Source organism: Solea solea, chromosome 4 (assembly GCF_958295425.1).
Source record: "Solea solea chromosome 4, fSolSol10.1, whole genome shotgun sequence".
NCBI classification, from domain to species: Eukaryota; Metazoa; Chordata; class Actinopteri; order Pleuronectiformes; family Soleidae; genus Solea; species Solea solea.
The window spans coordinates 14,474,255-14,494,104 of NC_081137.1; the positions used below are offsets into that span (position 1 = coordinate 14,474,255).

Below are 19,850 nucleotides of genomic sequence, written 5' to 3' on the forward strand. Positions count from 1 at the left end.
ATTATTTCTCCAGGGTAGTCGAACAAATAAGTTAAGATACAACTGAAAACTGCAGAGTAAATATTTCACTATGGACTCAAACAAGTTATGTGCGCCTGATAATTGCTCAAACCTGGCAGGCTTAAATACATCCCTTCTTACATCGTTTCCCTTTTTGATGTATTCAACAATGTGGTAAATTGGCAAGTTCTTAAGAATATTGCCATTTTGTCTAAGGATCAGGGCCGGCCCAAGCCTTATGGGGCTCCCCTCCCACCACCTCGGAGTAGCCTGTGCTTCATTATTATTGATACACAATGTAACACCAAAGTAAAATAACAAAAATGGTCCAGTATTAATTTGTACTTTTGTATTCAAAATGAAACCCTAACTGTGGAGATACTAAACTTGAGTAAGAAGTAAAGTTAAGTAAAACATCTCAAGATATAATATGTCAATACGCTACTGGTTTGCTTACACCTTGGGCCAGCTCTGTAGAGAATCAATAACCAAATATTCAATGTTCATTTGTTCATTCGTCTTCTGCTTTCTCCTCCAAATGAGGGCCGTGGGGATGCTGGAACGAATCATAGATGACATAGGGCGAAAAGATGGGGTACACCCTGGACACAACCATACACTCTCACATTCACACCTATAGTGAATGGAGTGTCCAATTAACCACCGCATGGACTGTGGGAGGAAATCCACGTACACATGGGGAGAACATGCAAATTCCACATAGAAAGGCAGCAGACAGAATTGACATCATTAATTTCTTAAAAATAACACAAGCCCCTAATATCAGTTCATTGATGAAGTATTATTTGCCATTGTCATCCACGTTCTGACATCATGAGTCCCTGTTTCCCCCATTTCAGTAGTAGATACATTTGCACATTGTCAGTAAAACAATGGAAAGATACACCATGTTTTAGGAATATTAATCCCAAAGGCAGCATGTAGAAAGTAGGATGGGCCCTAATACAGAGCCCTGGGGTACACCACACGTAAGGGGGGCCCTCTCAGACCGGCGATGTTTTAATAAGTTAGCTAAATCTTACTTAAAAGTAATATATCGTTTCTTAATTGGTAAGATCGGGGACAGATTGTGAGTCAGTGGGACCCTGGGCACAGATAGAAAAAGCCCCCCCCCCCCCCCCCCCATGAGCTCTCGAACATGTGCCCTCTATTGACACCTCTATTCTAATTAATCGAACTGTACCTTCAGTATGCTAACACACAGCAACCCAATAAAGACATCATCTAATAACCAATGTTGTTTGGCTGTTTCAGACAAGAGGTGAATAACATAAACCATGGTACATGACTGGGAGGTCCTATTAAGATAATAAATACAAATGTTGCCAAAGTGCTGTACATAGAAATAGATGGACAAATAAATATTAATAACCTTTTTTTGTTCAAAGTCATTAAAGGACTCAGCTGGGATGGTTTATAAGCCAGTCAGTCCCTGGGCACACAGGAAAAGGGCCCCCACGCACCCTGACCACACACACACGCCACCTGCCACAAACTTAGGTTGCACCAACAGCAAATTTCAAAAAAAAAAAAAATTAAGAAAAGGAACTTGATTTAAAATCTCAAATCTCTCTCAAAATTTTCTCTCTCTTTTTTAAAACTTAATACCCGTCAATCCTTTTGGCACTTTGGACTGCAATTTTTGCAATTTTTTTCCCTGTGGGGGCAGCATTGATCCTTTCGGGAGACACAGCCTGCTGGAAATTATTAGAAGAAGAACAGTGACCTTTTAAAGCAACACCAACTGTTGCCATGACATCAAAGCAACCCATAGGCAGACATGCACACACAGATGGACATTCCTTGAATTAATTAATTATTTCTACTGCTTTATCCTCCACATGAGGGGAGTGGAAGCCAATCCCAGCTGACACGAGGTGAAAGGCAGGGTACACCCCGAACAGACCACCAGATCAGAGCCGGCCCTGGGCATAGGCAGTATAGGCAAATGCTAGGGGCGCCGAAAACGGAGGAAAAAAAAATAAAATAAAAAAAATATTATTTTTTTTTAATTATAAATACTTTTTTTTTTTTTTTACCAGTGCCATTATTACTATTATTTCGAAATATTATATAAGCCCACAGCGACATAAAGTCATAGCAAAGATTATTAAATAATGCATCGTAGTTACCGTTGTTGGATGTTGGAGCAGAGTGTTAGCTTGCTAGCTTACTTCAGACGATAGCAACATTGTTTAATAATCAATAAATAGCTGAGTCGACGTGTGTTAATGTTACTCCACCTTAAATTCATCAGGAACGTTTGGAAACTTAACATTAGGCCTGTTCAGGTGTTATTTTACAGGTGTCTTTCCTGCTTGTATGTCAGTTAAAATGCTTTAAGTTGTCCATCCCCTTTGTAATAGGGTGGTTGTAAGCCTTTGGTTTTATGTGTCACAGTTTATGTTTGTTAAAGTTTACATCAGTGTTAAAGTGCAGTTAAAGTGTATTACTGTTAATATTTCATACCTTAGCTTTCCCATATCATTCATAGGCTATATATACATATATATTCATTTCACTGCACTTTACTGGTTTTTGCACTCTGGTTAGACTGAATTGCATTGCAATGACAATAAAGTTGAATGAATCTCATCACATTTTCATTATTAGTCTATATTAGTCTCATGTATAGCACACCAAGCATCTGTTTTTTTATTAAAATGTAACATGCAGTCGTCACATATACTTCTCTTCTCTCTTCAGATGCACTTTTAAAATATTTCAGTACCACCCCCAGTGACACAGCAACAGGTGCTGCTGTCCCATCTACCTCTGCACAGCCCAGTGACACTTTTTAATTTTATCACTTGTTTCTTTCTTTAGTTTTTATTTGGTGTGATATTTTTTACTCAAAGAAATAAAATCTTGAATACACACATGCAGTTTCTGTGTGATTGTATGAAAGTTGATTGTGAAATTGACTGCTGCGATGCAAGGGGGCTCCAACTAAAATCTTGCCTAGGGCACCAAATTACTCAGGGCCAGCACTGGGTGGAGCTGCTCCTGCACAAACACACACTGATTTAAAAGCCTTTATGTAGTTTCCGTGACTTGGTACATTCCACTCCCCCCCTCTGTGTCGATCTATTTGGAATGTTCCACTTCCTTTGTCGGAGGCGGAGCTTCTTCTGCGCAGAGACAGAAACGAGAAGCAGCGGGAACTAACATGTGGACAATCATGTGAACAAACGTGGTAACTGCTGTTTAAAATGATCCACACATTTCTTAGATTCTCTGTTGACGCTCTGTTCACATCCGACCACAGGTGTTCAGGTTACAGCTGCTAATGCTAACGTGACGTCACTGCTCCGCAGCAAACACACGTGTGTTGTCAATGTGACAGTATGTCGTCAGAGCTGTCCAAATATGTCGTTTCCGAGTGTAGTATGTCCTCAAAAACGTTTAAATTTAAGTTTAAATTTTTCCACATATGTCAAAGAATGTCCTCAACACAAACTGTCAATAGACCATTAAAACTGTTCAGAATGAGTATCTAGTCTGGCCAGTAGCAGGTTAGCTGCTGCTAATGTGACGTCCTGCTCCGCTGTAAACACACGTACATGTTTTCAAAAAAGTGACTCAGTGTCAGATATGTCATTATGTAGTATGACGTCATACTCTCAACAACTGTCCAAAATGTCCTTGTATAATATGCAGAGGTGGGTAGAGAAGCCAAATAAATGACTCAAGTAAAAGTACTGTTACTGTAAGATAATAATTACTCAAGTAGAAGTAAAAATAAAATAAAAATACTCTAAGAGTAAAAAGACGACTCAAGTACTGAGTTTCTCCGGATTTATTTTTGAAATATTCAGCGCAACACAAATAATTCAAAATAGACACAACATAATATAAAACAACAATGTTCAAATGTTAAATAATAATATTCTAAATAAAACAATAAATACAGCCTTTAAAATAGGAAGAGAAATAGATCGCGCATGTAATAAAAAAAGATTTTTAAAAAATTACGTCACGACCGTCACTTTGCCAAATGGAACGGCGTAAAAGTAACGTTCTTTGTTCAAATATATACTCAAGAAAAAGTAAAAGTACGTTAAAAAAAAATACAAAAAGATCCAAAAAGTTACTCATGTATTTATAGTGGTGTAAAGGTTAAACTATGAACTGTCTAAAAGTGTCCTAGTATAGTATGTCCTAAAAAAATATCTTCATTATTAGTAAACTGTCAAAAATGTCCAAATATAGTACATCAACAAAAAAAATTCACTATACCATTAAAACTGTTTAGAATGAGTATCTAGTCTGGCCAGTAGGGGGCAGATTAAGTAAAAAAAACTGTTGACGAGCAGTGGTTTAGCAGAATTTCAAAATAAAAGTGTCCTTGTTGATATGGATCAATATATAGTTGACAATAAAAAGGTTTTTCTGTGTTTTCCTCACATTTCTTCACTCATTTACTGCAGTGAGCACATTTGAACACTTTAAAGTGGACACTGCTTTGTCTCATCATGTCCTCTGACTGAAGACCTGCAAACAGCTGCCGTTAAAGGCACAGTTCATGTGTTTTCAAGTGATTCCATTCACAGCCGTCACTAAATACGTCAGAATCCTCTGTTAAATATTGAGATTTTACAAATGTTTTCATGATTTTTAAAGTCTTTGTAACTGATCTACAACTTTGTTTGGAACAGGACCAGGACCAGGAGCCGGAGCCAGGATCAGGACCAGGACCAGGAGGAGGACGAGGAGCAGCGGGGACAGGTGTGTGGTAACTGCTGCTTAAAAATGATCCGCACATTTCTTAGATGTTCTGTTGACGCTCTGTTCACACCTGCTGTTAACATCTGACCTGAGGGATCCGATCACAGGTGTTCAGATTACACCTGCTAATGCTAATGTGACGTCACTGCTCCACATGTAAACACACACACCTTTCATTTCACTTTCTTTATTAAAAGGAACAAAGAAACCGGAAAATGTTCAACATTTGTAATAAAACAAAAAACAATTCATCGATTATTAAAGGTATTTGACAATTAATTTAGTAATGGTTTAATTATGCAGTAATCGTTGCATCTCTACTTGTTTTATATTTTTTTAAATAATCATCACAGACACCATGAGATATACTTAGACAACAGCGCTCGTGAAAGTGAGCACTTGGCAGCACCTAGTGGACTGAAATGTTCATTTATTTAATTAAAATAATTTTTAATGACGTTTATTTGTAACATCAGTTAAAAAAAACTATACACTAAAAAAAAGAATACGCCATATTTCACTGTATTAGTTTTTCTACTAATAATTCTCTCAAACAGCGTCACATCCTGTGTGTAACCGTAGCAACCACAACAACATTAGCTGGAAAAGTCGCACTATTGTATCGACGCAGTTTCACATCAGACACTGGAGACGCATCAGAGACTCGTCGCATTTAAACTTGTGTTTAGCACACTTTCTGGAGCAAACCATCACTCTTTCACCTGTGATTTCATCCCCCCACACGGACGTTAACAGCACTTGTCAACAGAGCCTCTGTTTAATGCATGGGTGTCAAACTCTGGCCCGCGGGCCAAATTTGGCCCGCCGTGTAATTTCATTTGGCCCTTGAGGCAATATCAAATTAACATTAGAGCTGGCCCGCCGGTATTATACAGCGGCACCGCCGCTGTAACACCGCATTCACCGCTAATACTACAAATCCCATAATGCTCTGCTGTTGTTTTGGCGCGCCAGCCATGCTCTCTCCTCTGTGTCAGGCCTGAATGGTTGATTTATTCATTGGTATTTTATTTTCAAATTTATTAGCATGTGGAAAAAGTGAATGTTGATATTTACCTCAGAAGGCTGCAAATAGAAAAGAGGCATTCAATTTTTTATCTAAATTTTATTTAATATGCCATTGATGTTTTTTCGTTTGTTTTTTGAAAGTTGATTTTGCACTGTTAAGTGATATAAGCGTTGCTTGTTCCATATTCAGTGTTAAAACAAATCAGTGTAGCAAACTGAGCAATAATTAACGTTTTATTCATGCACTTTCTCTTGCTACTTCAAGGCTTGAATGTTTGATTCATTCATTATTGTTATTTTATTTTCAAATGTATTATTAGCCTGTGGAAAAAGTTTTTATTTTGATATTTACCTCAGAAGGCTGCAAATAGAAAAGAGGCATTCAATTTTTATCCATCCATTATCTACCGCTTATCCTGTATTTAGGGTGCATTAAATTTTTATTTAAATTTTATTTGATATGCCATTGATATTTTTTAATTATTATTATTATTTGAAACTCAATTTTGCATGTCACTATAAAGTTATATAAGCCTTGCTTGTTCAATATTCAATGCAAAACTTGTTTGGGTACCTATTAAAAGGTTAATTTGTTCAACCTTGGCCCGCGGCTTTGTTCAGTTTTAAATTTTGGCCCACTCTGTATTTGAGTTTGACACCCCTGGTTTAATGTGTTCACATTATTTTTTACATTGTTAACCAGTGAATACTGTGGACGAGTCAAAGTGGCAACATTCAATCAATAAATACACTATTAAATAATGATGTGTGTCATTCTATATGTTGTTTTTACATCAAATGAATTTGGTATTTGAATGAATGAATGAATGACACATTTAATAATGAGACATTTATGTATTTAATTCCAATGTGAATGAATGAACGTGAGACACATTTTATTGATTTATTGATTTAATGTTGCCACTTTGACTCGTCCAGTTTTCACTTGTTAACAATGTAAAAATGATGTGAACACGTTAATCACACAGAAGTCTCATTCATGTGCTCATCATTTTTAAGCAGCAGTTACTGGACACCTGGACCCAACTGTGTGGTCAACAGTCAAGGGAGTGAACCCCTATCATTATTATAATTTTTTTGTCATTTTTTTGGCCAAAAATGTGAAATAAAATGGTATAACCCCCCGCTGTCATCTGTGCGGGGGGCCAGGGGAGCACAGCCCAGCCCCGGCCCCAGTCAGACCCCGGCGCCGGGGCCAAGTGTTCGCAGCGTGCTGGATTTGAACCAGCCACAGCCGGACTGGCACAACCTTGCGGTTGCGAACCAATCCACCACGCCACGAACCCTTTTGAGATTTGGGAAGGAGCTCCGGGCGTTTTTGAGTTTTAACTTTGGCTGTGGAACCTTAAACCTTGACCTATAAAGGAATTGAACCGTCAACATCAGGACTGAAAGGCTACTCTCTAACCAGCTGAGCTAACTGTCCATGCTTTTCCTCTGGTTTTCTCACACCTATTCACTCTCTGTGTAGAATATTGGACTTAAAAAGTTGCTTCATCTAAGATTTGAACCTCTGACCTCAGGAACTCCAGTCTTTGTCTGAACCACGTGAGCTATTTGTACTCACACACTTCTTCTTCAACGTTGGACGACTTTCAATAACAGATGAGCACAAACATGACTTCAGAAAGACCTCAGACTAATGAGGTATTTAACGATACATGTCCTCCTTAATAGCCCAAACAGTTGGTGCAGTGGTTAGTGCTCTTGCCTTTGAAACAAGAAGACCTGGGTTCCAGACCCAGTTGGAACAACGATCTTTGTGGAGTTTTTCATGTTCTCCCCGTGTGAGAATGTGGCTTTTCTACACATTGTCGGGCTTCCTCCCACAGTCCATCAATCATCTACCACTGTGTCGTGGGGGCTGCTGTGCCAAGCTCAACTGTCATAGGGTGATAGGCTGTGTTCACCCTGGACTGTTGGCCAGTCCATTCAAAACATGCAATACAGTGATGAGGTAAATTTCCACTTCAGGTAAGATTCGAACCCCTGACCTTAGGAACGACATGTGAACATGAACATGACATGTCCAAACCATGTGAGCTAGTTGTCCTTGTATGCTTTTTTTGTCCAATTTGGAAGTCTTTCAATAATAGAACTCATGACTTCACAGACCTCAGCATTATGAAATATTTAACAACATCTGTCCCTCATCATGGACAGCGTGGTTGGTGTAGTGGTTAGTGCTCTTGCCTTTGAAACAAGAAGACCTCGGTTCGAGACCCATATGGAACAAGCATCTTTCTGGAGTTTTTCATGTTCTCCTTGTGTGTGCGCAGCTTTTCTCCGGGTTCTCTGGCCTCCTCCCACAGTCCATCAATCATCTACCACTTTGTCCTCCACTGGAGGGTCGTGGGGGCTGCTGTGCCAAGCTCAGCTGTCATAGGGTCATAGGCGGGGTTCACCCTGGACTGTTCGCCAGTCCATTCAAAACACGCAGTACAGTGATGAGGTAAATTTCCGCTTAAACAATGACTTCATGTAAGATTCGAACCCCTGACCACAGGAACGCCAGCCCAAGTCTGAAACGTGTGAGCTATTGGTCTTTGCAAGCATTCCGCACAATTTGGAAGTCTTTCAATAATAAAGTCCATGACTTCAAAAAAATGTCAGACTGATGAAATATTTCAGAACGTTTGTCAACTTTATTGTCATTGCAATGCAATTCAGTCTAACCAGAGTGCAAAAACCAGTAAAGTGCAGTGAAATGAATATATATGTATATATAGCCTATGAATGATATGGGAAAGCTAAGGTATGAAATATTAACAGTAATACACTTTAACTGCACTTTAACACTGATGTCAACTTTAACAAACATAAACTGTGACACATAAAACCAAAGGCTTACAACCACCCTATTACAAAGGGGATGGACAACTTAAAGCATTTTAACTGACATACAAGCAGGAAAGACACCTGTAAAATAACACCTGAACAGGCCTAATGTTAAGTTTCCAAACGTCCCTGATGAATTTAAGGTGGAGTAACATTAACACACGTCGACTCAGCTATTTATTGATTATTAAACAATGTTGCTATCGTCTGAAGTAAGCTAGCAAGCTAACACTCTGCTCCAACATCCAACAACGGTAACTACGATGCATTATTTAATAATCTTTGCTATGGGCTTATATAATATTTCGAAATAATAGTAATAATGGCACTGGTAAAAAAAAAAAAGTATTTATAATTAAAAAAAAAAAAAAATTATTTTTTTTCATCCGTTTTCGGCGCCCCCTGCGGATGACGGCGCCCCTAGCATTTGCCTATACTGCCTATGCCCAGGGCCGGCTCTGAGCGAGGACATGAACGTTGATTAATCACAGGTGGAGCTGCTCCTGCGCAAAGACACACTGATTTAAAAGCCTTTGTGTACTTTCCGTGACTTGGTACATTCCACTCCTCCCCTCTGTGTCGAGCTATGTGGAATGTTCCACTTCCCTTGTCGGAGCTTCTTCCAAGCCGAGACAGAAACAGGAAGAGGACGAGGAGCAGCGGGAATAAACACATGGTAACTGCTGCTTAAATGTGAGCCACACATGTCTTAGATTCTCTGTTGACGCTCTGTTCAAACCTGCTGTTAACATCCGACCTGAGCGATCCGATCACACGTGTTCAGATTACACCTGCTACTGCTGCTAATGTGACGTCACTGCTCCTCAGTAAACACACGATCACCGTCTAACCATGTACGTGTGTGTTTTCAAAAAACTGACTTTGTGTCAAATATGTCATGATACAGTATGATGTCAACAACTGCCTCTTCATACTGTCCATAATGTCCAATAATATGTCAACAAAAAGTTAAAATATGAACTGTTTATGTAAATATAACTGAGTATATCGATTATTTAGTAAACTGTCCAAAATGTCAAACAATGTCCTCAACAAAAAAATGTCAACATACCATTTAAACTGTTGAGTATCTAGTATCTAGAATATCTTAAAAAAAAAACCCTGTTCAGGAGCAGTGGTTTCGTAGAATAAATAAAAGTGCCCGTGTTGATATGGACCAATATATAGTTGACAATAAAAACCTTTTAATGTATTTTACTCACATTTCTTCACTCATTTACTGCAATGAACACATTTGGACACTCTAAACTGGATACTACTTTGTCTCATCATGTCCCATGACTGAACACCTACAAACAGCTGCAGTTAAAGACACAGTTCATGTGTTTTCAAGCATCGTTGAATGAGGTCATTATCATCAGAATTTAGGGCAATAAGAGAAAAAAAACCCAAGCCATGACTTTACAGTGAAGAGTAAGAAGAGGCTTTCACCAGTGCTGTCACTAAATACATCAGAATCCTTAAATGTTGAGATTTTAGAAATGTTTTTAGGATTTTTAAAGTCCTTTACAGTGTAACTCATCTACAGCATTGTTTGCAGCAGGTGCAGGAGGACCTGGCTGACCTGGAGGAGGACGAGGACGAGGACGAGGAGCAGCACGGACAAATGTGTGGTAACTGATGCTTAAAAATGATCCACACATTTATTAGATGTTCTGTTGATGCTCTGTTCACACCTGCTGTTAACATCTGATCCGAGTCATCCGATCATAGTTGTTCAGATTACACCTGCTACTGCTATTGCTAATATCACGTCAAATGATGATTCTCAAATGTCTTTTTTTATCCACCAACCAAAAATTATTCAGTTTTAATTCCTTCTTTGTTACAAGGAACAATTAAACCGGAAAATGTTCAACATTTATAATAAAAAACAAACAATTAATCCATTATTAAAGTATTTGACAATTCATTTAGTTATCGTTTAATAATGCTGTAATCGTTGCATCCCTACTTTATATATATATTTTTTTAAAATCATCAGAGACATCATATGATTTATTGCGATACTTGCAAAATCATACATTGTGATACACTGACACAACAGTGCCAGTGAAAGTGACCACTTGGCACCATCTAGTGGACTGAAAGGTTCATTTATTTTGTTTATTTGTGATGCTAATCCACAAAAAAGTTTGACGTTTATTCATAACATCAGTTCAAAACATTGTTATGGAACAAACCATGACTCTTTCACCTGTCATTTCATCACCTCACACGGACGACGTTAACAGCACTTGTCAACAGAGAGTTTAATGTGTGCACATCATTTTTACATTGTTAACAGGTGAAAACTAGGGACCACTCAAAGTCACAAAATTCTATCAATAAATACACCATTCAATAATGACTACAATGTGCCATTCATTCATTGATTCAAATTGGAATGAAATACATACACGTCTTATTAAATGTGACATTCATTCATTCATTCAAATACCAATTAATTTGATGTAAAAAACAACATATAGAATGACTTGACTGTTGAATGAATGATTTCATGGTCCTGTGTTGCAGTGCATCATCAGTTGATTTGATGCTGATGGGTGACTTTGACACGTTAAATCAATTCATGATGCACTGCAACACAGGACCATGACATCATTCATGTCAAAGTCAAGTCATTAGATATGTTTTGTGGTATTTGAATGAATGAATGTCACATTTAATAAGACGTGTATGTATTTCATTCCAATTTGAATCAATGAATAAATGTCACATTGTAGTCCTTATTGAACGGTGTAATTATTTATTGAGTGAATTTTGTAACTTTGAGCGCTCCCTAGTTTTCACCTGTTAACAATGTAAAAATGATGTGCACACATTAATCCCACAGAAGTCTAATTGATGTGCTGATCATTTTTAAGCATCAGTTGCTGGACACCGGTACCCCGACTGTGTGGTCAACAGTCCAGAGAGTGGACCCCTGTCATTTTTGTTTTTGTGATTTTATGGGATTTCTTGGGAATTTTCTGGGGAAAAAATGTGAAATAAAATGGCATAACCCCCTGTTGTTACCAGTGTGGGGAGCCGGGGGAGCACAGCCCAGCCCCGGCCCCAGTTTGGCCCCGGCGCCGGGGCCAAGTGTTCGGAGCATGCTGGATTTGAACCAGCCACAGCCGGACTGGCACAACCTCCTCGCGGTTGCGAACCAACCCACCACGCCACAAACCCTTTGGAGGTTTGGGATGGAGCTCCGGGCGTTTTTCACTCTTCACTTTGGCTGTGGAACCTTAAACGTTGAAGTATAAAGGAACTGAACTCTCCACGTCAGGACTGAAAGGCAGCTCTCTAACCAGTTGAGCTAACTGTCCACACTCTTCCTTAGGTTTTCTCAGACTTATTTACACTCTGCGTTGAATAGCATGCCTAAAAATTCACTTCATCCAAGTTTCGAACCCCTGACCTGAGGAACTCCAGTCTTTCTCTTAACCTTGTGAGCTATTTGTCCTCACATGGTGTGTACCAACCTTTGGAAGTCTTTCAATAATAGAACCCATGACTTCAGAAAAACATCAGACTGATGAAATATTTTAGAACGTTTGTCCCCAAAAATGGACAACGTTGTTGGTGTAGTGGTTAATGCTCTTGCCTTTGAAACAAGACTTTCAGGATTCAAGACCCATTTGGAACAAGTATCTTTCTGGAGTTTTTCATGTTCTCCTTGTGTGTGCGTGGCTTTTCTCCCGTTTCTCTGGCTTCCTCCTACAATCCATCAATCATCTACCGCTTTGTCCTACACTGGAGGGTTGCGGGGAGTGCTGTGCCAAGCTCAGCTGTCATAGGGTGATAGGCGTGGTTCACCCTGCACTGTTCGCCAGTCCATTCAAAACATGCAGTACGATGATGAGGTAAATTTCTGCTTAAACATTGACTTCATGTAAGATTCGAACCCCTGACCATAGGAACGCCAGTCCACATCTGAACCGTGTGAGCTATTTGTCTTTGCATGCTTTTTCAATCAATTTGGAAGTCTTTCAATAATACAACCCATGGCTTCAAAAAAATGTCAGACTGATGAAATATTGAAGAACGGTTGTCCCCAAAATTAGACAGAGTGGTTGGTGTAGTGGTTAGTGCTCTTGCCTTTGAAACAAGACTTACAGGGTTCGAGACCCAGTTTGAACAAGTGTCCTAATGCGTGGAGTTTTTCATGTTCTCCCCATGTGTGCGTGGCTTTTCGCCGGGTTCTCTGGCTTCCTCCCAACAACATGCAATATGGCGATGAGGTTAATTGGTCACTCTAAATTGACCAATTGAGTTCTGTGAATCTGCTATTGAAACACTTGTAAATGTGTTGAAAGGTTGTTAGTCTCTAAAACTCCATGCACAAAGACTCTTGTTGCAAGCTGGGCTTGAACTAGGACCCTCTCGCTTCAAAGGTAAGAGCACTAACCACTATACCAACCACGTTGTCCATATACGGAGACAAACGTTCTTCAATATTTCATCAGTCTGACATTTTTTTGAAGCCATGGGTTGTATTATTGAAAGACTTCCAAATTGATTGAAAAAGCATGCAAAGACAAATAGCTCACACGGTTCAGATGTGGACTGGCGTTCCTATGGTCAGGGGTTCGAATCTTACATGAAGTCAATGTTTAAGCAGAAATTTACCTCATCACCGTACTGCATGTTTTGAATGGACTGGCGAACAGTGCAGGGTGAACCACGCCTATCACCCTATGACAGCTGAGCTTGGCACAGCACTCCCCGCAACCCTCCAGTGTCGGACAAAGCGGTAGATGATTGATGGACTGTAGGAGGAAGCCAGAGAAACGGGAGAAAAGCCACGCACACACAAGGAGAACCTGAAAAACTCCAGAAAGATACTTGTTCCAAATGGGTCTTGAACCCTGAAAGTCTTGTTTCAAAGGTAAGAGCACTAACCACTACACCAACCACGCTGTCTAATTTGGGGGACAAACGTTCTTCAATATTTCATCAGTCTGACATTTTTTGAAGCCATGGGTTGTATTATTGAAAGACTTCCAAATTGATTGAAAAAGCATGCAAAGACAAATAGCTCACACGGTTCAGATGTGGACTGGCGTTCCTATGGTCAGGGGTTCGAATCTTACATGAAGTCAATGTTTAAGCAGAAATTTACCTCATCATCGTACTGCATGTTTTGAATGGACTGGCGAACAGTGCAGGGTGAACCACGCCTATCACCCTATGACAGCTGAGCTTGGCACAGCACTCCCCGCAACCCTCCAGTGTAGGACAAAGCGGTAGATGATTGATGGATTGTAGGAGGAAGCCAGAGAAACGGGAGAAAAGCCACGCACACACAAGGAGAACATGAAAAACTCCAGAAAGATACTTGTTCCAAATGGGTCTTGAACCCTGAAAGTCTTGTTTCAAAGGTAAGAGCACTAACCACTACACCAACCACGCTGTCTAATTTGGGGGACAAACGTTCTTCAATATTTCATCAGTCTGACATTTTTTGAAGCCATGGGTTGTATTATTGAAAGACTTCCAAATTGATTGAAAAAGCATGCAAAGACAAATAGCTCACACGGTTCAGATGTGGACTGGCGTTCCTATGGTCAGGGGTTCGAATCTTACATGAAGTCAATGTTTAAGCAGAAATTTACCTCATCATCGTACTGCATGTTTTGAATGGACTGGCGAACAGTGCAGGGTGAACCACGCCTATCACCCTATGACAGCTGAGCTTGGCACAGCACTCCCCGCAACCCTCCAGTGTAGGACAAAGCGGTAGATGATTGATGGATTGTAGGAGGAAGCCAGAGAAACGGGAGAAAAGCCACGCACACACAAGGAGAACATGAAAAACTCCAGAAAGATACTTGTTCCAAATGGGTCTTGAACCCTGAAAGTCTTGTTTCAAAGGCAAGAGCACTAACCACTACACCAACAACATTGTCCATTTTTGGGGACAAACGTTCTAAAATATTTCATCAGTCTGATTTTTTTCTGAAGTCATGGGTTCTATTATTGAAAGACTTCCAAATTGATTGAAAAAGCATGCATAGACAAATAGCTCACACGGTTCAGATGTGGACTGGCGTTCCTATGGTCAGGGGTTCGAATCTTACATGAAGTCAATGTTTAAGCAGAAATTTACCTCATCATCGTACTGCATGTTTTGAATGGACTGGCGAACAGTGCAGGGTGAACCACGCCTATCACCCTATGACAGCTGAGCTTGGCACAGCACTCCCCGCAACCCTCCAGTGTAGGACAAAGCGGTAGATGATTGATGGATTGTAGGAGGAAGCCAGAGAAACGGGAGAAAAGCCACGCACACACAAGGAGAACATGAAAAACTCCAGAAAGATACTTGTTCCAAATGGGTCTTGAACCCTGAAAGTCTTGTTTCAAAGGCAAGAGCACTAACCACTACACCAACAACGTTGTCCATTTTTGGGGACAAACGTTCTAAAATATTTCATCAGTCTGATTTTTTTCTGAAGTCATGGGTTCTATTATTGAAAGACTTCCAAATTGATTGAAAAAGCATGCAAAGACAAATAGCTCACACGGTTCAGATGTGGACTGGCGTTCCTATGGTCAGGGGTTCGAATCTTACATGAAGTCAATGTTTAAGCAGAAATTTACCTCATCATCGTACTGCATGTTTTGAATGGACTGGCGAACAGTGCAGGGTGAACCACGCCTATCACCCTATGACAGCTGAGCTTGGCACAGCACTCCCCGCAACCCTCCAGTGTAGGACAAAGCGGTAGATGATTGATGGATTGTAGGAGGAAGCCAGAGAAACGGGAGAAAAGCCACGCACACACAAGGAGAACATGAAAAACTCCAGAAAGATACTTGTTCCAAATGGGTCTTGAACCCTGAAAGTCTTGTTTCAAAGGCAAGAGCACTAACCACTACACCAACAACGTTGTCCATTTTTGGGGACAAACGTTCTAAAATATTTCATCAGTCTGATTTTTTTCTGAAGTCATGGGTTCTATTATTGAAAGACTTCCAAAGGTTGGCACACACCATGTGAGGACAAATAGCTCACAAGGTTAAGAGAAAGACTGGAGTTCCTCAGGTCAGGGGTTCGAAACTTGGATGAAGTGAATTTTTAGGCATGCTATTCAACACAGAGTGTAAATAAGTCTGAGAAAACCTAAGGAACAGTGTGGACAGTTAGCTCAACTGGTTAGAAAGCTGCCTTTCAGTCCTGACGTGGAGAGTTCAGTTCCTTTATACTTCAACGTTTAAGGTTCCACAGCCAAAGTGAAGAGTGAAAAACGCCCGGAGCTCCATCCCAAACCTCCAAAGGGTTTGTGGCGTGGTGGGTTGGTTCGCAACCGCGAGGAGGTTGTGCCAGTCCGGCTGTGGCTGGTTCAAATCCAGCATGCTCCGAACACTTGGCCCCGGCGCCGGGGCCGAACTGGGGCCGGGGCTGGGCTGTGCTCCCCCGGCTCCCCACACTGGTAACAACAGGGGGTTATGCCATTTTATTTCACATTTTTTCCCCAGAAAATTCCCAAGAAATCCCATAAAATCACAAAAACAAAATGACAGGGGTCCACTCTCTGGACTGTTGACCACACAGTCGGGGTACCGGTGTCCAGCAACTGATGCTTAAAAATGATCAGCACATCAATTAGACTTCTGTGGGATTAATGTGTGCACATCATTTTTACATTGTTAACAGGTGAAAACTAGGGAGCGCTCAAAGTTACAAAATTCACTCAATAGATAATTACACCGTTCAATAAGGACTACAATGTGACATTTATTCATTGATTCAAATTGGAATGAAATACATACACGTCTTATTAAATGTGACATTCATTCATTCAAATACCACAAAACATATCTAATGACTTGACTTTGACATGAATGATGTCATGGTCCTGTGTTGCAGTGCATCATGAATTGATTTAACGTGTCAAAGTCACCCATCAGCATCAAATCAACTGATAATGCACTGCAACACAGGACCATGAAATCATTCATTCAACAGTCAAGTCATTCTATATGTTGTTTTTTACATCAAATTAATTGGTATTTGAATGAATGAATGAATGTCACATTTAATAAGACGTGTATGTATTTCATTCCAATTTGAATCAATGAATGAATGGCACATTGTAGTCATTATTGAATGGTGTATTTATTGATAGAATTTTGTGACTTTGAGTGGTCCCTAGTTTTCACCTGTTAACAATGTAAAAATGATGTGCACACATTAAACTCTCTGTTGACAAGTGCTGTTAACGTCGTCCGTGTGAGGTGATGAAATGACAGGTGAAAGAGTCATGGTTTGTTCCATAACAATGTTTTGAACTGATGTTATGAATAAACGTCAAACTTTTTTGTGGATTAGCATTACAAATAAACAAAATAAATGAACCTTTCAGTCCACTAGATGGTGCCAAGTGGTCACTTTCACTGGCACTGTTGTGTCAGTGTATCACAATGTATGATTTTGCAAGTATCGCAATAAATCATATGATGTCTCTGATGATTTAAAAAAAATATATATATAAATTAGGGATGCAACGATTACAGCATTATTAAACGATAACTAAATGAATTGTCAAATACTTTAATAATGGATTAATTGTTTGTTTTTTATTATAAATGTTGAACATTTTCCGGTTTCATTGTTCCTTGTAACAAAGAAGGAATTAAAACTGAATAATTTTTGGTTGGTGGATAAAAAAAGACATTTGAGAATCATCATTTGACGTGATATTAGCAATAGCAGTAGCAGGTGTAATCTGAACAACTATGATCGGATGACTCGGATCAGATGTTAACAGCAGGTGTGAACAGAGCATCAACAGAACATCTAATAAATGTGTGGATCATTTTTAAGCATCAGTTACCACACATTTGTCCGTGCTGCTCCTCGTCCTCGTCCTCGTCCTCCTCCAGGTCAGCCAGGTCCTCCTGCACCTGCTGCAAACAATGCTGTAGATGAGTTACACTGTAAAGGACTTTAAAAATCCTAAAAACATTTCTAAAATCTCAACATTTAAGGATTCTGATGTATTTAGTGACAGCACTGGTGAAAGCCTCTTCTTACTCTTCACTGTAAAGTCATGGCTTGGGTTTTTTTTCTCTTATTGCCCTAAATTCTGATGATAATGACCTCATTCAACGATGCTTGAAAACACATGAACTGTGTCTTTAACTGCAGCTGTTTGTAGGTGTTCAGTCATGGGACATGATGAGACAAAGTAGTATCCAGTTTAGAGTGTCCAAATGTGTTCATTGCAGTAAATGAGTGAAGAAATGTGAGTAAAATACATTAAAAGGTTTTTATTGTCAACTATATATTGGTCCATATCAACACGGGCACTTTTATTTATTCTACGAAACCACTGCTCCTGAACAGGGTTTTTTTTTTAAGATATTCTAGATACTAGATACTCAACAGTTTAAATGGTATGTTGACATTTTTTGTTGAGGACATTGTTTGACATTTTGGACAGTTTACTAAATAATCGATATACTCAGTTATATTTACATAAACAGTTCATATTTTAACTTTTTGTTGACATATTATTGGACATTATGGACAGTATGAAGAGGCAGTTGTTGACATCATACTGTATCATGACATATTTGACACAAAGTCAGTTTTTTGAAAACACACACGTACATGGTTAGACGGTGATCGTGTGTTTACTGAGGAGCAGTGACGTCACATTAGCAGCAGTAGCAGGTGTAATCTGAACACGTGTGATCGGATCGCTCAGGTCGGATGTTAACAGCAGGTTTGAACAGAGCGTCAACAGAGAATCTAAGACATGTGTGGCTCACATTTAAGCAGCAGTTACCATGTGTTTATTCCCGCTGCTCCTCGTCCTCTTCCTGTTTCTGTCTCGGCTTGGAAGAAGCTCCGACAAGGGAAGTGGAACATTCCACATAGCTCGACACAGAGGGGAGGAGTGGAATGTACCAAGTCACGGAAAGTACACAAAGGCTTTTAAATCAGTGTGTCTTTGCGCAGGAGCAGCTCCACCTGTGATTAATCAACGTTCATGTCCTCGCTCAGAGCCGGCCCTGGGCATAGGCAGTATAGTATTTTTTTTTTTTTTTAATTATAAATACTTTTTTTTTTTTTTTTTTTTACCAGTGCCATTATTACTATTATTTCGAAATATTATATAAGCCCACAGCGACATAAAGTCATAGCAAAGATTATTAAATAATGCATCGTAGTTACCGTTGTTGGATGTTGGAGCAGAGTGTTAGCTTGCTAGCTTACTTCAGACGATAGCAACATTGTTTAATAATCAATAAATAGCTGAGTCGACGTGTGTTAATGTTACTCCACCTTAAATTCATCAGGGACGTTTGGAAACATTAGGCCTGTTCAGGTGTTATTTTACAGGTGTCTTTCCTGCTTGTATGTCAGTTAAAATGCTTTAAGTTGTCCATCCCCTTTGTAATAGGGTCGTTGTAAGCCTTTGGTTTTATGTGTCACAGTTTATGTTTGTTAAAGTTTACATCAGTGTTAAAGTGCAGTTAAAGTGTATTACTGTTAATATTTCATACCTTAGCTTTCCCATATCATTCATAGGCTATATATACATATATATTCATTTCACTGCACTTTACTGGTTTTTGCACTCTGGTTAGACTGAATTGCATTGCAATGACAATAAAGTTGAATGAATCTCATCACATTTTCATTATTAGTCTATATTAGTCTCATGTATAGCACACCAAGCATCTGTTTTTTTATTAAAATGTAACATGCAGTCGTCACATATACTTCTCTTCTCTCTTCAGATGCACTTTTAAAATATTTCAGTACCACCCCCAGTGACACAGCATCAGGTGCTGCTGTCCCATCTACCTCTGCACAGCCCAGTGACACTTTTTAATTTTATCACTTGTTTCTTTCTTTAGTTTTTATTTGGTGTGATATTTTTTACTCAAAGAAATAAAATCTTGAATACACACATGCAGTTTCTGTGTGATTGTATGAAAGTTGATTGTGAAATTGACTGCTGCGATGCAAGGGGGCGCCAACTAAAATCTTGCCTAGGGCACCAAATTACTCAGGGCCGGCACTGCACCAGATATTCCATATCTAACAAATGATGTGTTCCTGTTGCCTCTAAACCATCATATAATTAAACAACCATTTACATGTCAGTGGCTGTGTGCCATTATCTGAAACATGCATGTCTCCTTTCTTTGTAAATCTGGCGAGTCTCCCATTTTAATTTGCTGAG

General features: G+C 39.5%; 1 long non-coding RNA gene across 1 annotated transcript; it reads left to right on the forward strand.

The window, feature by feature from the left end:
- Positions 1-3,036: 3,036 nt before the first annotated feature.
- LOC131458212 (uncharacterized) lies at positions 3,037-8,841 on the forward strand. Its single transcript, XR_009240070.1, has 3 exons — positions 3,037-3,217; positions 4,680-4,749; positions 8,079-8,841. It is a non-coding gene; the product is annotated as an uncharacterized LOC131458212 (long non-coding RNA).
- Positions 8,842-19,850: the final 11,009 nt, after the last annotated feature.